The sequence below is a fragment of the Peromyscus leucopus genome, chromosome 2 (assembly GCF_004664715.2).
Source record: "Peromyscus leucopus breed LL Stock chromosome 2, UCI_PerLeu_2.1, whole genome shotgun sequence".
NCBI lineage: Eukaryota > Metazoa > Chordata > Mammalia > Rodentia > Cricetidae > Peromyscus > Peromyscus leucopus.
This window is the reverse complement of record NC_051064.1, coordinates 2,172,501-2,190,000: the sequence shown is the minus strand read 5'-3', so window position 1 is coordinate 2,190,000 and position 17,500 is coordinate 2,172,501. Positions and strand designations below refer to the sequence as shown.

The 17,500-nt window shown below is 37.1% G+C and overlaps 1 protein-coding gene across 3 annotated transcripts in view; it reads right to left on the bottom strand.

The window, feature by feature from the left end:
• Zfhx4 (zinc finger homeobox 4) overlaps positions 1 to 17,500 on the bottom strand; it is a 180,626-nt gene that overhangs the window by 158,584 nt on the left and 4,542 nt on the right. The gene's annotated exons all lie outside the window — the stretch shown is intronic.

Below are 17,500 nucleotides of genomic sequence, written 5' to 3'. Positions count from 1 at the left end.
GCTCTGGATACAAAAGCTTTAGAATCCAGTCTATCCTAGTAGAATGTAAAGGACTTTCATAGGAAACAGCAGTAATGGATCAAAAATAAAAACAATGGTATTTTATTTTTTAAATTTACCTTTCTCTACCAGGCAGTGCCTATAGAGGGGAAGCGGGCATGGGAGAAAGACCAACAGATACAGGAGCCTTAAAATGAGAAATATTACAGTCCCAGGCAGTGCAGGCCAGACTCTTCTCTGGTTTTCATTTTGCCAGTAAATGAGCTTAGTACAAATCTTCCCTGTGCAAAGGTCTCAGCAGGTATCTGGCTGGCCCTGATTAAGCACCAATCACCATTCTTCCCACACTTCAGTCACCTCAATGGGCAACAGAACAGAAATTAATATTTACTGCAACCGGTCCTATCATCCTAGGGCACAATCACATTCACTCCTTTTTTTTTTTTTTTTCTCTTCAAACTGCAATATGTAATGAACACCATTTCAAATACCTTTTGATGTTATCAGTCCTGGTTAGTTGCCCATCTTTCAACCAATGCCTCATCCACCATCTCCCCTGGCTTAGTGAATCTTGTGCAAGCACTCTAGATGAAAATCCTTCAATATTTTTATTTTTAAAAGTTTTATTTTTCTTTTGTTTCAAGCAGTCCTCCTAGAACATATACTTCCTTTGTGCCAGAGAAGAGTCACCCTGTGAAAGCCATATCACTTTCTAGTGTAAAGGTAAAATGCCAGGGGAAAGTTAAGCATATGCAGGTAAAAAAATGTGTTCTTCTATGAGGGTGTGTATGCACACGAGTGTAGGTGTGTTTATGTGTAAAGTTCAGCCACTGTAAGTGCAGGCTGATTACAGCTAAGCTTCTCTGAGTCCCGGCAAATCACTCGCTTTGCAGAATGATAGCACTGTGTACAACAGCTGAGTGGTATGAAACTTGGGTGTTTATTTTTGGCCTATGACAGAGACAGTGTCTTGATTTTTTGAAGCAGGTAAGCAAACCTCTCAAATCTTAAAATCGAAGGGACCCATAACTCCAAGGCTAACAGTCCCTAACTTTAAAAGAAACAAAATATTCATGTATCATGACAATTTTCCAAGAAAGAAAACTGGGTGTTCTATATTACATTGCAAATGATATCTGTTACTGTAGACTTTCTCAATCTCTGTCCTGATGATTCTTCCACCCCTGCATGCTGATACAGCCTTCATAGTGGCTGAGAGCTATGAAGAAAGGAAAACAGAAGATTGGGCTCACCTATATTTAGAAATTTCTTTCAGAAAGTTCTTTTAAAATGTAGATGTCACTGAAGGTCACAGGCATGCTTAGTATGATGACTAACTCAGTAACGCTCTTACTGTAATCAAATCTAATCTTGTCAGCCAAATCAAAGAAGGATTGATCAGTTTAAAATACATCAAATGATCTTCATAGATTGATGACAAAATCAAAATTCGTTTTGGTATCTGAGACGGTTAAAATGACACTCTAATTGCTTATGGGGCAAACATCACAAAGCTTAGTGTGTAATTTTAATCATGGATGAGCTGCAGGTTAATTATCTTCATCGCATGCATGTGGCTTTTAAAAAAATCTCTGAAATAATTTGATCATAATAAGCATGAAAACCTAATAGTTTTCTAATTAGTCCACAAACATTAATGTTTACCTTCCAGGCACTGATTCTGCATAACGTATACAGACTGAAGGTAGCCAAAATGCCAACAATACAGCACACTGCTGAACTGATCTGAAGAACACAAGGAAGGTCAGCAAAGGCTGGATATTTGGGATGAAAGCAATGATGCTATTAGATTAGTGGATTAAACAGGAAGTTCCAGGAGCCGGGATGATCCTTTGCCTCAATGACCAGACCTGGTTTATGCATAGATCTATGTGAAACTGAAGTTCTGTCCTCCAAAGAGTAAGAAAGGCTGCTAAGCATTGGACAGATTTATGGGTTTCTGAGTTACAACCATTATGATTATATTATTTATAATAATAATAATATTATTATTATCACTTCAATTCCATTTTATTTTTGTCTTTACCACAGTTCTTAGCTCACAAAAAAGGGCACATGCTACCTGCCACATGGGCTCTACAATGTATCATCTCAGTATTTCTCTACATAGAATAGATCCAATTTTTTTCATTTTGTATGAAAAGAGGTGGAAGTAAAAGTTATAGAAACTATGTTAAAGGAATTCATATCAGAATTGTAGTATGATGTATTTTGTTGTAGTACTTCTTCATAATTTTACATCCAAGTGTCTATCAATTTCATCTCAATAAGATGCATATTCATCAGAAACCAGGTAAGACATATGTCTTCTATACAATCAAATTTACCTTTCTCTCTAAGACCAACAACAACAAAACTCTCTAAATTGGCATAGACAGCAACATTTTACCAGATTTTAATATTTTTATGTAGCTATTGATTTTCATGGTAGCAGTTTGTCAGTGCATTCTGATAGGACCCTTTCTCCTGTGTGGTTAAAGGGCTACTGAGATTAGTATGTTCCATGGCACTAACCATGATGCCACCAAATTCATTCTCATCACTGCAAAATGAAGTTTTTCTTTTACCGACGGGACTCATATAGGAAGCTTGTGAAGCATCATAAAAACCCCACGATGAAGACCACAAAGAGAACCATTTAACTTAAATCATCGAACCATTCCTAAATGACTGCACAACACATGAATTCACTACGAAAGTTTCTTCACCATCAAAGCTAGTTTCTATTTAATCATCACCAATTTCTAGTCTCTACTGCCAAATAGTCTATTTTTAAAAATCACAAAGTCCTCAGGAAATTCCTTAGAGAAACCTGTGCTATCATTTATGCTAAATTCAGAGTGATACATACCTGCTGGTCTGCTTAGTATACGTGTACACGGTTTTTGGTACTCGGGAATTCACAAGATCAGTGGCTTTGATCGTGTCAAATCCTGTTTTCGGAAGCAGCAGACAATATGCAGAAAAGAACTTTTTTTTTTTTCTCCTTCTGCTTTGCTTTCTTCTGCAGTCACTGCTGCCTAAACTGCTCTGCTAAATGGTCAAACACACCTAAGAGGAGCCCCTCTAATGAAAGGGGGTACTTCCTGCACAATAGGAGAATGCCTTTGCATTCAGCACTCAGAGTTCCCATTAGAACCCAAAACCAGAGGCCTGTTTTACCTCTGCTTTTTAATTGAGGCTACCCCAGCCCTCTTCTCCGGTCCAGTGAGACAGTGTTTGTGAAATGATTAAAAAGAACATGATCTGATCAAGAGGCCAGAATAATGGGGAAAGAACGCAAGGTTAGCCACTCTGCTAAGTGCTGGGAAAGAAGAGCAGGACACTCCTCCTCCTCCTCCTCCTCCTCCTCCTATTGTTTTTATTTTCCTCTGCTCCCTGGCTATCTCCTAACACTCTGGGTCTTTATTTACTCCAACTGAAATGGGTTAAAAGTTGTCTGCTTACAGGAGAATTTGGTAACAAGTTACAAATTTGAAGAAAAAAAAAGAAGAAAATAAATAAAAATCCTTGAGTTATATCAAGTTTCCAAAAGGTCATCTCTGCCTCTGCTGTGGCCTTTTCCCCATTCCAAATCCTCTATCAATATGTCATAGTGAGTTAGGCAAAGACAAAAGAGAGGCGCAGTGTGAAAACGGCACATATATCTAATCCTGACAAAGCAATGAATAGGCCTTCACAAGTATAATTATACTTGTTTATTTGTTGCCACGTACAGAGAACTGATGAAAAAAAAATCCATCAAAGTGGTATTATGCAGACACCAAGAGCTTCTTTTCTTTGCTTGCTAAAGCCACATTGAGGCTTAAATTCCTCATTGTTAAATTCAGAAGAAAGAAAAAAAAAAAGATTTTTTGGCTGGACTTTTTTTTTTTTTTTTTGCATCAGTTGCTGACAGATCTTTTGTGTGCTGGGCTGCATTAGTTCACACCGCTACTTCATTTTTATCCATGCTGGAATTCATAATTCCAAACTACTGAACTGGAGCTTGAAAAAGGGTGTGGCTCACTAAGCCCAGCAAAGAGGTAGTGAGATAGTCCTCTCCTCAGAGTCTCTTTTTGATATGTCATAACACAGGTGAGGTACCTGGTTGGAAGGCCTGATTCCATGAGAAGACATATTTGATCTCCAGCCCTGAAGATGCTTCTCTTTTGAGGCAGCCTTCACAGCGATTTGCTTATTTCAGTCGGGTGTTAATATTTCAGAAAAAAAATTGCATAACTTTTCCCACTTCAATGTTAAAAATATTAGCAAAGGAGATGGCAGAGGATTGAAAATATTAAGTAAAAAGGTTTCAAACCCAACGATTAAAGGACCATTATGTTCCAGCAGACACTATATCAAGTAACTTCACAAAGGCACATTTTTAGAGGTGGGGTGGGGTAGTCAAGTTAGCTTTTTCTTTTTTTTTCATGCAGGATAGAAATATATCAAAGTAAAGGCAATCTCCATAGTTAATGTTTGTGAGCTTTACAATTTAAAACAGAAAAGCTGTAATTTTTCTTTGCTGGCAATCTGGAAACACTCTGGAGTTAATTACAGCTGATTCAGAGTGAACCACAGAAACAAAGACCAGTCTATGTCCAGACAATTATACTGCATTAACCAGCTTAGAGCTTCCTGCTGATGTTTCAGGGCTCTTCTGTTACACCCTTCTACCTTCCCAGCACGAGAGAGAATGCTTCTGCAAGAAGGAATTAATGAAGCGAACTGCAAAAGAATGTGTGACGACCTCTCCTGACACGGCAAAAACTTTCCACCCATGTCATGACAAAGGGGAGAAGGTAATTAAGTTTGAATAGAAGGATGTAACCAAATATATTCAGCATTTAGAACAAGCACATTTTTAAGAAGGGAAAGTTTACAAAGACAAGTATGCGTGTGTGACTCAACTAAGTCCTTTTTCCTTGTTTCCCTCTTATTTTTCTCATTAAAGTCTAAATGAGCGATTCAGGGCAGATTGGTTCCCCTCTCTATAAATAGGACCCTTGTGGCCGAAGCATCGTCTTCTCCCTCTTTGATTCTTTCTTTCCTCTCATCTTCTTTCCGAGGCTCCTTCCCCCTCCTTCCCTCTCAGATCACTAAATCTACATGGAAGTTATGTGACAATTACATAGCATTAAACATATGTGCTGTGGAGCAAATGAGGAGAGGCATACTTTTCCACTAAGTCCAATAGTTCTTAATTAGATTAGTTGTGGGAAAGGGGAATTTTGCTCAGTTTTCTTTACAACTTTAATCAAACTCCAGCTACTTTGCTTACAGGGAATCAATAGTCCCTCTTTAACCAAATTATGCTATTATATGACTCATTTTATTTGTTTGCTTCAGGAAAATTTCATAATCAGTGGGCAAGATGGATCCAACACTTTAGCTACCTCTGGAAACAAACTTGGGTAATTTTGACCAATAGAGTTGATTTCTAATTTTCTTATTCATTCTAATTGGAAATGAATAGTTTGCATTGGTGTGAGGCAAGGACACAAACTGCAATTATGTCCTGTGCCTTTTTCTGCTTTTCTCTTTTATACTGTTTTGCTAGTATTCCAGCTGACACTCAGCCTTCTTGGTGATTGCTTCATTAAAGGGTAGGGGGATCCAATCACTTACAGTATTACTAGAAACCTGTTGTTTGCCAATACTTAGAGACTACACTGACTTTTTTTTTTAATCACCTGAAGAAAAGAAAGGTACCAAATAGTGCCAGTGACACCCCCCCACCCCGCCCCCGGCAAGTCACACGTAAGTATTCACCACCTTCCCCTTTTAAATGATCTTTTAGATATCTCTTCCCTAAATAATACATAATTCTAAACCTCAGTGAGGGACTGCATTAATGTATTCCCTGGAAGTACTACAATATTGTATAAGTCACTCTAAATTTCAAAGCATCATAAAGAGGAACCAATTAGTCTTTCTTCTCGGGTCCCTCCCAGATGCTCCTATGATATTTGGAAAGTTTCCGTGCATAACACTTAAATATGAAGAAATAGCATGGAATCATTTCAGTTTCCTCAGAGGAAAACATGGATTCTTCAATAACGTCTTGGAAATGTATAAATCGAAGTTGTCGTGTCTTTCCTGCACCTGTATTGTCCATCTTTAAAATGTAATTGGCTAACCTCTCACTTAAAACAACTTGAATATCTAGGTCATAGCAATTCTAATAGTCACAGGAATCTTTAAAAAATCTATCCCCGTTGGCGTAAACAATGTATCTTTAATTACCGAGTGTTTGGTGTCAAAAGATTTAGTAGTTTAGCACCAACCATCAACCATCACAGGGACTGTCACATACGCAGTATGATGACAATATGTTTCAATGCCTATCTGTGTGTTTCCCTCTTTAGTCACAAAGAAAACACTGAACTACTAACAACTATTTACAAGGGAAATAATTTTATGATTATTTGTGTTTCACTCTTCCCACCAATATAACAATAAATGCACTAGTGTTAAGTATATTAGAAAACCATTCCTTGCAGGCTGAACCAACCATAATTACCTTCATAAAACTAATCACAGTTCAGGTATTCCAGCAAACATTCCTATTCTCTGAGCAATGACTTTAATGCTTTTACATGATTTCACATAGTTTTAACAAAGAAAGTTACGTGCATAATTCTTTAAATGACTACCAAGTGACTCTTGCTCTATATCTAAATCTTAGAGTTCTTACAGTTTTCCAAATGCAACTGTTTTTATATTCCATGTAAATATTTCAAATGACTTTATATTAAAAAACCACATTAGGACTAACATAATAGAGAACATAAGTGGAATGCCAAGTGTTCTTCTGGATGAAATCTTGGCAAATTTATGTTTGATCACTAAGATTAGATGGTTATTTTATTTCTGTTTTGAAGGGCCTTTTGTTTGTGAGCTCTCTCTCTCTCTCTCTCTCTCTCTCTCTCTCTCTCTCTCTCTCTCTCTCCATCACTCTCTTCCCTCCCTCCTTCCCTGCCTTTCTCTGTCTCTTCCCTAAAAGTTGATTTGACTGCTGCCCAGCAGTGGAGTGAGCAATTCAGTAATTAACTTTTGTGTTTTAAATCTATGAAGTTTAATTAGATTTCATTATAAACAAACAAATGTCAACCATAATTATAAGCTCCTTGGTTTACCCACATATTATCCCTTTTCAAACAAACTTGATGTCAAACAAATTAAAATCAAGCAACCAGCAATTTTGAGTTGAATTTTACATGATCTGCTGGTAACCTGATTACTTTAACTTCAATATCATTACAGGAAAGTATTTCAGGAAAAATAATTACAAGAATTCCAACAGGAGACAAGCTTAATGGTATTGATTCAAAAGATGCATGTTCCCAGGACCATGTTGAAGAAGTAATGTAAGCTCAAATCTACAGTTTCTATTAAAATGAAATTGTCTAGCATGAAGAAGAAATTTAAGATTAGTGTCTGAAAAGCTAGAGATACAAAGCCAACTAAATAATTATCTGGCCCCAATTATCTTACACATTAAGTAGCAAAATATTAGTGTGGAGCAACCACGAGACATGGGGTTTACAGGTTTGTTTACTGACTGGTATATCTATTAGGACCAAGGACAAGTGGAGCTGTCAGGACATAATGAAGGTAAATGATTAGTTAGCACCAAGCCTGAACTCTTCTTCAATGCAATAAGAGTTAATTAAAGTTTACCATCAAACATCAACCAAAGCAGGATGTTGATCAGGTTTCAGCATTAAGTGCAAACAGACAATAGTTGGCAGCAATTAGTGCAGCTATCAAATGACATGCGATGATAATTATACATTTAAAACAGCTAAAGAGCTAGGAGAGAAACTAATCAGCGTCTTTGACGACAGATACTCAAAGGGCAGGAAACAGGTATCAGATTATTTCACTTTAACACTGTAAATCAATGGAATTAAACAAGAAAAGGTTGTATGGGTACATCAGCTGAAAGAGAACAGTTAACTGGGTCCAAAATGAAATAAATCTGTTAGGATTGGTCTATCAGAGATAAAAACTTGTGTAAGGAAAGAAAACCTGTTACTTTTCAATTAATGTTTCACAATGAACTCTGTGTAAGGAAAAATTAGCTTCTTGATTTTGTGTAAGTGCAACTGTCACAAGTATTTCATTGTCAGAATTGTTATTGAAATTAAGTATTAAATTCCACTCTAATGTCAAAAGCATTTAGTACCTGAATGTTACCTGGGTGTATGCAAATACTATTTCCTTACATAGATTTTAGATAGAAGATTGGAACTCTTTAAATGCAGCTAAACATAAAGGCCAGGTATACATGTTGGGCATATGTATGCATGTTTAGCATATGACAAGCAAGTCTTCCCCTTCATGCTATCTCAAGCATGTAGTTTCAGTGTGTCTTAAATAGATACGCCCCCTACACACACAACAACAAATGCCTTGGAAATTCCATAGTTTCCCAACTGCAGTCTAAAGCACATTTCCAGAACTGTGTCAGTCCTTACATCTCCCACTCTCCACATTTCTCCAACACATTTTGTTATGCTAAGGATTTGTCCACAGCGTTGTCTAATCCCAATCTTTCCCTGGAGCTAAATCTAAGCCATGGCTGGCTCCCAGTACAAAAATGTGTCTCTCCAAAAGCCCTTTTGCCCCTTCTGTGCTCATACACTCATTGGTCCTGACATCTTCACTCCAGCCATGACAAATGAGCTGATGACTCTGATGTGATTGTACAGCTTTATCTAAAGATACATCATTAACTCTCATCACCATCTCTAAAATGCTTCTTTGGGTTTCTGTAATGTATTGTAAAAGTTTGAGGAAAGAATGTGTGTGTGTGTGTGTGTGTGTGTGTGTGTGTGTGTGTATAAACATATGCTCCATAGGTAATAACCAACTATATCAAAGGAGAAAAGAGAGCTCTATGTGACTGGATTTGTGTTAGGGAAACACTAGAGTGCTACATGTTACTCTGGGGAGTTAAGTCACCACTAAACGCCTGGTCAGTACAAATCAGGGAGTCGAACTGCCATTTAAATATCTTTTCAGTCCTCTCAACATGAGCAGCTGAGGTAGAGCAACAATTGTAAAGTAATATTATTGATAAATATGGCTAATCAGTGGGTAGAGCAGTCCTGTTCTTCAATTCTACTCCATGCTGCACCTAGTTTATTCTTACCCTCTTTATGGTATTAAACCTCTATTCACTTTCATGGGGTAAGAGACTGTCAAAACCAGTTTTACTACGACATTGTCATAGTTTTCAATTAGAAAGAAGCAATGCTTTTCAATTATTATTAAATGTAAAACTCTTTAGGTTATTTGAAAGGCAAGCCTTTGCTTTAGCATAAATACCTCCACCTACAGGCCTACTAAGATTCCTAGTTCCAGGTGCAAGTTTTTGGTACATATACTATGGAATTATACAGTAGATTCTTATTATAATTTCTTTTCTCCAATCCTCTGAGAACACACAGCCAATCATAGGCCATTCTCCCATAACAAACCACAGAAAGGAGGTCAGCCTTTGAGGTAGTAAAGTGCTGTTCACTCTTGGACCATGCAAGAAGCTCTTATTGGCATCGGTCCCCTTCTTAGAGCAAGAACAAAGCCAAGTGCTTGTGTGAGCTTTATGAATAAATCAGAGGTGAGCCGCTTTAAGTGCTGTCCATGATTTCCTTGTTGACAGTGAATACTTAAACAGCCTTCTATGACCAGGGACTTCTGGCAAACCAGAATGACTCTTAATCAATTGGTAGCCTGCTTCTTTTTGAGAAGGAAATACCCCTTCCCACTTTTTTTCAACTTTTCACCTTTTAGATTATTGTGGCCCTATCTCTACTCACTTAGCTTTATAAAGCTAGCCCAGTCAGTTACAAGAGTTAGCACAGGACTCAAGACACCTGCAATCCAATGTTCTTAGTTTACAGATCAAACCATCCAACCAGCAAACCAACCAACCAACCAAACAAACAAACAATCCTTTTAAAAGTAGCAAACATACACACACACACACACACACACACACACACACACACACACACACACACACACACCCCAGATCTCCTCATCTACTCTGAATTATGTGATATTTCCCAGGAACTTCTAGATGTTTCAGCTTCCTTATCAGTTGCAAAGGGAATTGTGCCCTGTTCCTTCTGACTACAACAATCTAGATCTCTAACACAAATGCTCATTTACATTGCCCTAAAAGTTTTCTCTAAGGAATTTTCCAGAAAAGGAACAACTAATTTAAAATTGTACACTTCTTTTCAGTACCTAGTTGAGAGGGGGAGCAATATCTGCTAGCATAATAAACTGAAGATTTCAGTGTGTGCTTTTGATAATCATTAGTAAGTCACTCAGCAGCTTGAGCTCCAGGAAGTTGCCAATAATATGCCCATCACTGTGGATGCAGTAGTCAAACGGATGGGAACCTGCCCCCATAGAGGCTGCAATCCACTTGAAGAACTCTTAAACACATATAATCCAAGGACACTTATATTTCCATAATAAATATAAACAATAATTTCATGTATAAACATGTATCATAGTGGAAGATTATTAGGAATTAAAGTATTATAAAAACTGTAACAAAAGTATAGTTCAGTTTCTAGATAGTCCAAAACATTGCATTTATATATTCATTAACTTTTAGACAGTCTATCATCTTTGAAATTGGATAATCCTCCTCAAATAATGCATTATTTTAAAAAGGCAAAACTTTTATTTATCCTAATAATTAAGCCAATTGGATGCTAAAGAAAATTTTTCTCAAGATGGTTTAATGATTCTGTATACATTTACATATATGTATATTTGAAACTTTTTTTCCTCTAGGCTGATAAAAATTTTGGTTAATAGGTCACCATGGAGCAGCAGGACTGATATTCATTTCATGACATATCAAAAGCTCTTAATAACAAATACATAGAAAAGTGTTTCTATGGCATATAAGCCAGTTTTGGAAAGCCCTCTAATTCACAGGCTCTCAAGCAGATTGAGTTCACTGCAAGACTGAAGTGAGCTTTGTGGTCTTTTCTATTATTGTATTTAATGGACAGCCAGGACTCTTGAGTTTATGTGAATTGACCAAGGTCTGAATTATTTAAAAACTGTTTCTGTTCTAATTTGCTGTGTAGAAAAATGAAGAACCAGAAATACATTAAATATCTAGAAGCCCTCATATCTAAACCAGGTTGTGATGATGGATTGGAAGATAATGGTGTGGAGAAAGAGCCACCTGCCAAGCTACATGCCATCTAGAGACCTACCAAGGAGAAAAAGATGTGAGAAGGCTTCTATCTCCTTCCTTACCTCTTAGATATACTCATTGCCTAATTCTTATCTCTTATCAGGGAGATGGGCCACTCTACTCAGATCCTTGTAGATTTAAAATATCAAACACTCCCCATCCAAATGTTTCATTAAAACCAACTATTGAAGAAAGAAGCAAAGGCCACAGTGACCATGTATCATGTCACACCACGCTGACTTACTTTGCAGTTCACAACACTTATGTTCAGCAAACCTGGAGACACATAACAGGAAACTGAGGCTTATGAAGATTAAATACTTGGACAGGGTCGCTTATAAATCTAAATTAATCAAGATAGCTTGTAACAGACATGATGCCTATGGGTCATTAGGTTGCTAAGAAATTAAGTAGATTCTCATCTAAAATTTGAGTGAAAATAAAATAAACTTACTTGAAAGTAAAATGAATCCAAAGTAAACAGAATGAAAGGGTGGGCTGGCTTGAATTATGTGCATTCTTTCTGGACACGATGCTGCCTCAAAAACTTCACAACCTTGTCCTCATTTACTTCCCGCACAGAGAACGGAAAGTTTCTCCTTGTTCACACCATGTTCATGATTATTAAAAATGCATTTTAAGTCACTGAGGTCATCAGTATTTTTATGAATCATAGAGTCTTCTTAGCCATTCAGAGCACCTAGACTAACCTGTTACTTAACACAAAAGTATGCATAAGAGTCACAGTGCTGGGAGGCTGCCCGGATTCTGCTTAGCCCCCTTCAGGAGCAGAAAGCACATTTTCTCAGAGAAAACAACATCCCTGCTGGACTGCCATGACACACTTCTCTTTGCTTCTCCTCCTCATCTTTCCAACCTTCCTTTTCATGCATTCTGCAATCCCCTTCCCAAACACACAAGACACTGGGGTGAGCATCCATCCTGGAAGGATGGAATAGAGTTCTTGTCCTCACACTGTCCTGGCATGATGGCTAAGTTGATTATTTCTTATGAACTCAGTTCCGATTTAACAAAGGAGCTAGCTGAACTGAACTGAACGGATGGAAGGCTGTTCTCTGACTATTCAGTCTTTAGAGTTTTTGGTGGTCTCAACAACTTCCTTGCTTTTTTTTCCCCTATAGAGCTTATTTTGACCAATTCTTAGAAAATGAAGGAAGTTTAGCTTGTCGGAGGAAATTTTCATGGTTTGCTACTGAATATATCTATGAAGCAAAGAGAAGCATTCAATTTAAAAAGGAACAGGTGTGTGTGTGTGTGTGTGTGTGTGTGTGTGTGTGTGTGTGTGTTTGCATGTGAGTGGAGTGGACATGTTATCAAAAATTAAACATAACTGTATCCACTAAAACATAACAAAACAACTTGTTTAATAGATTCAGGAAGTCTTAAGTACAAATTATATCATTCCTAAATTTATGGATTTTTTTAAAAGTGCTACAAACTGAAATATAGAGAATACAGGTTTCACGAAGGTTTCCTGGGAAGAAAGTTGAATCAATATTTCAGCTTCTTTGAATAATTCTTCTAAATAGGAAAATATTAAGGTTCTTTAAAATCTTCCTCTTCAAATTTTATTTTCTTTTGATTTTAAGAATACAGCCAGGTTACACACAGCAGAGTGTAAGTTTTTGTATTTTAACGTTGTTACAGCAATGAATTTCCATTCTCCTTTGTAGTGAAGAAGAAGAACTTTATGGACAGTAATAAAATGCATATTTTAACACAAAAGTCAATTTTCCCTGCTTAAAATGATTTAGATCTAAGTAAATATTCGTAGAATGTTCTCTGGTTTTATAGCAAGGACAAAATGCAATCAATAAACCTTGTTTTTAGAGGCATGTGCTAGAATATATGCTACCCAGTTATCATCTGAGCATTGCTATGTCCTCAGGACAGACGGGGGCATCAGACAGGAACATTAGATGCTGCTATGCCAGCCTCCTAACTGACCAAAACACCTAAGTTTTCTTGGAGATTAGTACTGTCTGGCGTAAGAACCAATTTAGTCTATTCCAATTCTTACTTTAAAAAAAAAATCTAGAATGCTAAAGTGGATAATTATATTAGGGATGCCTCTTGCCAAACATGACTATAGTGTCAAAGCTATTTTTACATGCCATGCATACATTGAAAAATTCCTCGGTGGCAAGTATTTCATTTCACTCACAATCCTTTGAGTAGGGGAGTAGAGAACAGCCATTTCTGACCAGAGGATTGTATGTCAAATGTGAAACCATATCAGACTTTCAAGGCAACTTGTGAACCTCTGAAATGGGGGAATTAACACAGTATCAACTCCAGCAAGATTGCAAGGAGCCCAATCCTCATGCAAGAAAATAATGCCACTGAGCTCTCATTAAAAGCCCATTTTGTCCTGAGCCATCAAAGACCAGGAGTGAACTAAGATTTCGGTTACATTGTCAGGGATAAGTAAAACAAGTGCTAAGAGAAATGGTGCATTTTCAGTTCACACATGTGTCCATCTGTTCACATATAAACAGATATTCTGCTGTCTGATTCTTGCGGTCTTGATATCAGAATACCCTGGGCTTTTGCCCATTTCCTAAGAATGCAGACATCACCTAAGCTACTATTCACCCATGTGTGAGCCTCGTCCATGGTGGCTGGCATGCTGCCAGTCACAGCACATGGTACCTGCTTAACAATGTCTTAAAATACAAATGAATTTATTTTTTAAATTAACACATTTTTCTTATGGAAATACCTTAATAAACCCTTATTCATGTAAAAAATAGCCTCCATGTGCATGTTTTTGTTCTTTTAAGACTTTTTTTCAAGCATATCATAAAGTTAACCATAAAAGTTTCTGAAACAATCCAGAATTTCTTGACAAATTTTAAAAAGGACTCTAGTAAAGAAGTTGGGTGACTTTATAACAAAGATCAAACACTTTTCCTTTACAATATGCTGTATTCAAGAGGCAACCTATGCACTTTCATTTATAGGAAAACACTTTTGATTTCTCAAGTTTCCATATAACCTTCATAACAGAAGCCCAGCAAGGGACCCACTAAAGTGATGAGGCAAACGGAAGTTCTTCTGCCTAGCCATAGACTAGTTAGGGTCATATCTGGTGGAATCTTTTAGCTCTACTCTGGGGCAGCCTTCCCCATAGATCCCATGGATCATTTGTGGTGACTCCAAATTAGAAAGAGACTGCATAAAATGCATACATTTATACAAAATGTATGAAAATACTGATCTATTCTGCTATTGATTTGCATATATACAAAAGAACCAGTTCTCACCTTTGAAGGTGTCTTAACACATGGTATTTTCACTGCCCTCATTATGGCTGAAGAAACTTCATCAAGAGACCTGTTTACACTGTCAACTGATAACCAATTATAGCTGACTAGTGACAAGGAAAAACTCAACTGCACATATTTCTGAGTAAACGTAGAGCTCCTAGACATCTTTCAAAAGACCTACTTAATAAACATAGAGTACACCTCTGAACTAACCAGAAGATTGCATTCAGAACTTTATGAATTAAAGTCTAAGAAGACAACTTTGTATTCTCATCTGTGATCCCTTCTTAATTTGCAAAAGCTGATAGACCACTTAAACACTTAACATTGCCAAAAGTCAGAATACACCACTCTGCCCCCAATGAAGTATTCTGTCAATTGAGGTATTTATTTCTTATCAATGGAGGAAGTACTAGAAGGTCAGTAATTAAATGAACTGGACAGTCATGCCACACCACTGGCTTCTCCTAAAATAACTATTTTTTGCCAGAAAAGTGCTGGGAGTTCTTGACACTCCGTAGTCAATATTTGGCTAGGCTGGACTGTTACTTGAAGCCTTCCACATGCAGACCTCTGGTGATCATCTACTAGCTTGCACTATCGTCATCCATCTCTTCCCAATCATGATGAAAACTCAGGACATCTTAGAAAGTTGCTGAAACCCGAGTCACTGCTTGTTTGCTCATGTCTTGGACAAACATAACTTTGGAGAGAGCAGAACATAGACATAAAGAAAGCCTGCGATTTCATCTTCCTTTCATCTTAGTCCTTCAGTCAACCTTTTGGATCCCTATTCAAGAGAGCTTTTCACTATGCAAAAAAATGCTAATCCTTTTCCGATGCTTTCACACTTGTATAAACCCCCATGCCTTCAACTGAAAAGCAATTATATCAGTTTACCTTTCTGTCAAAAACAGGATTAATATTCTAATAAGAGAATCTCCTTTCTTTTCCTATCTTTTTGCTTTAGGAAACTAGTGGTTATTAGTAGAGACATTCTTTGAACAAGAACACATTACTTTAAATATCATTCTGTCAAGCAATGGGTGGATAAAAGCAGAAGGCAGAGGCAGAAGAAAAGTCCTTCAGTTACTGCAGAAACTCTTTTTTTCTCAGAGACTGACCTTGATTTGCAGATGCCCAAAGAGAATGAGGCTCACTCTGGTCTATTAATCAGAAACAAATTATGAAAGAATGTAGCTGGACTGGTTGACACTATCCAGTCTTGGGAGACTCAGTAACAGCCTAGTAACAATGTCCTCTTCATGGGTAATGAACAGCCATGACAAATGGGGCAGAGAAACTATTTATTTGCATATGCAAATTCCCACACAAGGGAAACATGTACAAACAAGTGTCATTGTAAGGTGGATTAGGCAAACAACGATTTCTTTTTAGGACATTCTGCAGCCCAGAACATTAGTCAGCACAATTAAACCAGTCTCCATGGAGACTAATGAAATTTCACCATGGTATGAGTTAAATTAGATAGCTAGTTATGTGTTTCCACAATCCAACTTGAAATCCATTATTGTTTCAGAACAATATAGCAATTGTGCCTAGCTGATCTTTGCCAGCTCAACAAGCTCCTAAGTTGACAATTTGCATATGTTAATATAATTAAGCACTAATTACATGAAACTTGTACATATTCACATGCACTTTCCCTGGGCGCTTCTCAGTTTGAACCTTGGCCAAGTCTTTAACCCTTAGAATGGTTTTTAGAGGAGGGGGAAAAAAAAACACCCAAAAGACAAAAACAGAAAAACCACACTGCCTATGGGGACAGCCCCTAGGCAGACACAGAAAAGCTCTTCATTTATGAATACAAAGCCTAACCTGGCTTCTCATATTTCTAGCCACAATTGCAGAAAATAATTTGTGAGAGTACTAGAAATCCGGGAAAGGAAAATAAAGACAGGGTACCAGTTAGAGTAGTAGTTAAAGGCTCCTAACAAGTGTCTGAAAGAGGAGAGCAATCCCACTCATTTCCAGAAAGTGTTACAAAAGATTCTGTTCTATTGCCACTGTCAAGTCTTGGGAGATAAAAATGGTTTGACAATAGCAAAAATAGCAAGTAGAAAAGGGAAAAGGAGAGAGCAGCAACTAATGAGCTTTACATAAATATATGCAGAGGCAATTAAGTAATGTTAATTACTATAACAGCAGTTAATTGAATATAATTAGATATTTTAAGCCACTAAATAAAGCATAGTTAAGATTAATTTTATTGAGATTAATTGTAAATAAGGATAGATTAACTCTGTGTTTTGACAGGCATAAAAAAGTAGTTCTGTAAATTGGGTAGGAGCATTGCCATCAGTCCAAAAATCCTAGATTATTTTAGTGTCACACCTCAGAATCATCTCCTCAATAAACATGACTTTTCAAACCCAAACACACAGGAATCTTTAAGGAAAACAAACAGCTTGCAGAGATTAAAGAGCCTTTTGTCCTTTTTCATGTGCATTCCTTTTAACAGACTAAATTAAGCGAGTCTGGTGTACGTTTTTTAGGAAGGAACATTTCACACTGAATGGAAAAAATGTTCTATCACATATGAAATTCTTGCAGCTGTGCGGAACTTGGTCCAGATGGTTTAAGACTATAAAACAAGACCAAATGATAGGCAGTAGGCCTTCCGAAGATTACGTGATAAAGTCACAGTCTTTCATTTCCACCCTCCCCCTATTTCTACTTCACATTTTCCAATCAATTGGTATACTTTCTGATATACTTGTGTTTCTCCAAGAAAGTCTCAAGAAGTATTGCTCCTACTAAGTGCTAGAAACTAAATATAAAGAAGAATGGAAAGAGGCCTCATTGAACAGATACCAGCTAAGTCAGTCAGGCAGAAAACTCAGTGATAGCTATGACAAGAATATATGCAAAAGGCACCACTTGATTATTACTGTCAGAAACAATGATTTCTAGAAGTACTTCTTAGGAAAACGTTGCTACATGAAAAATC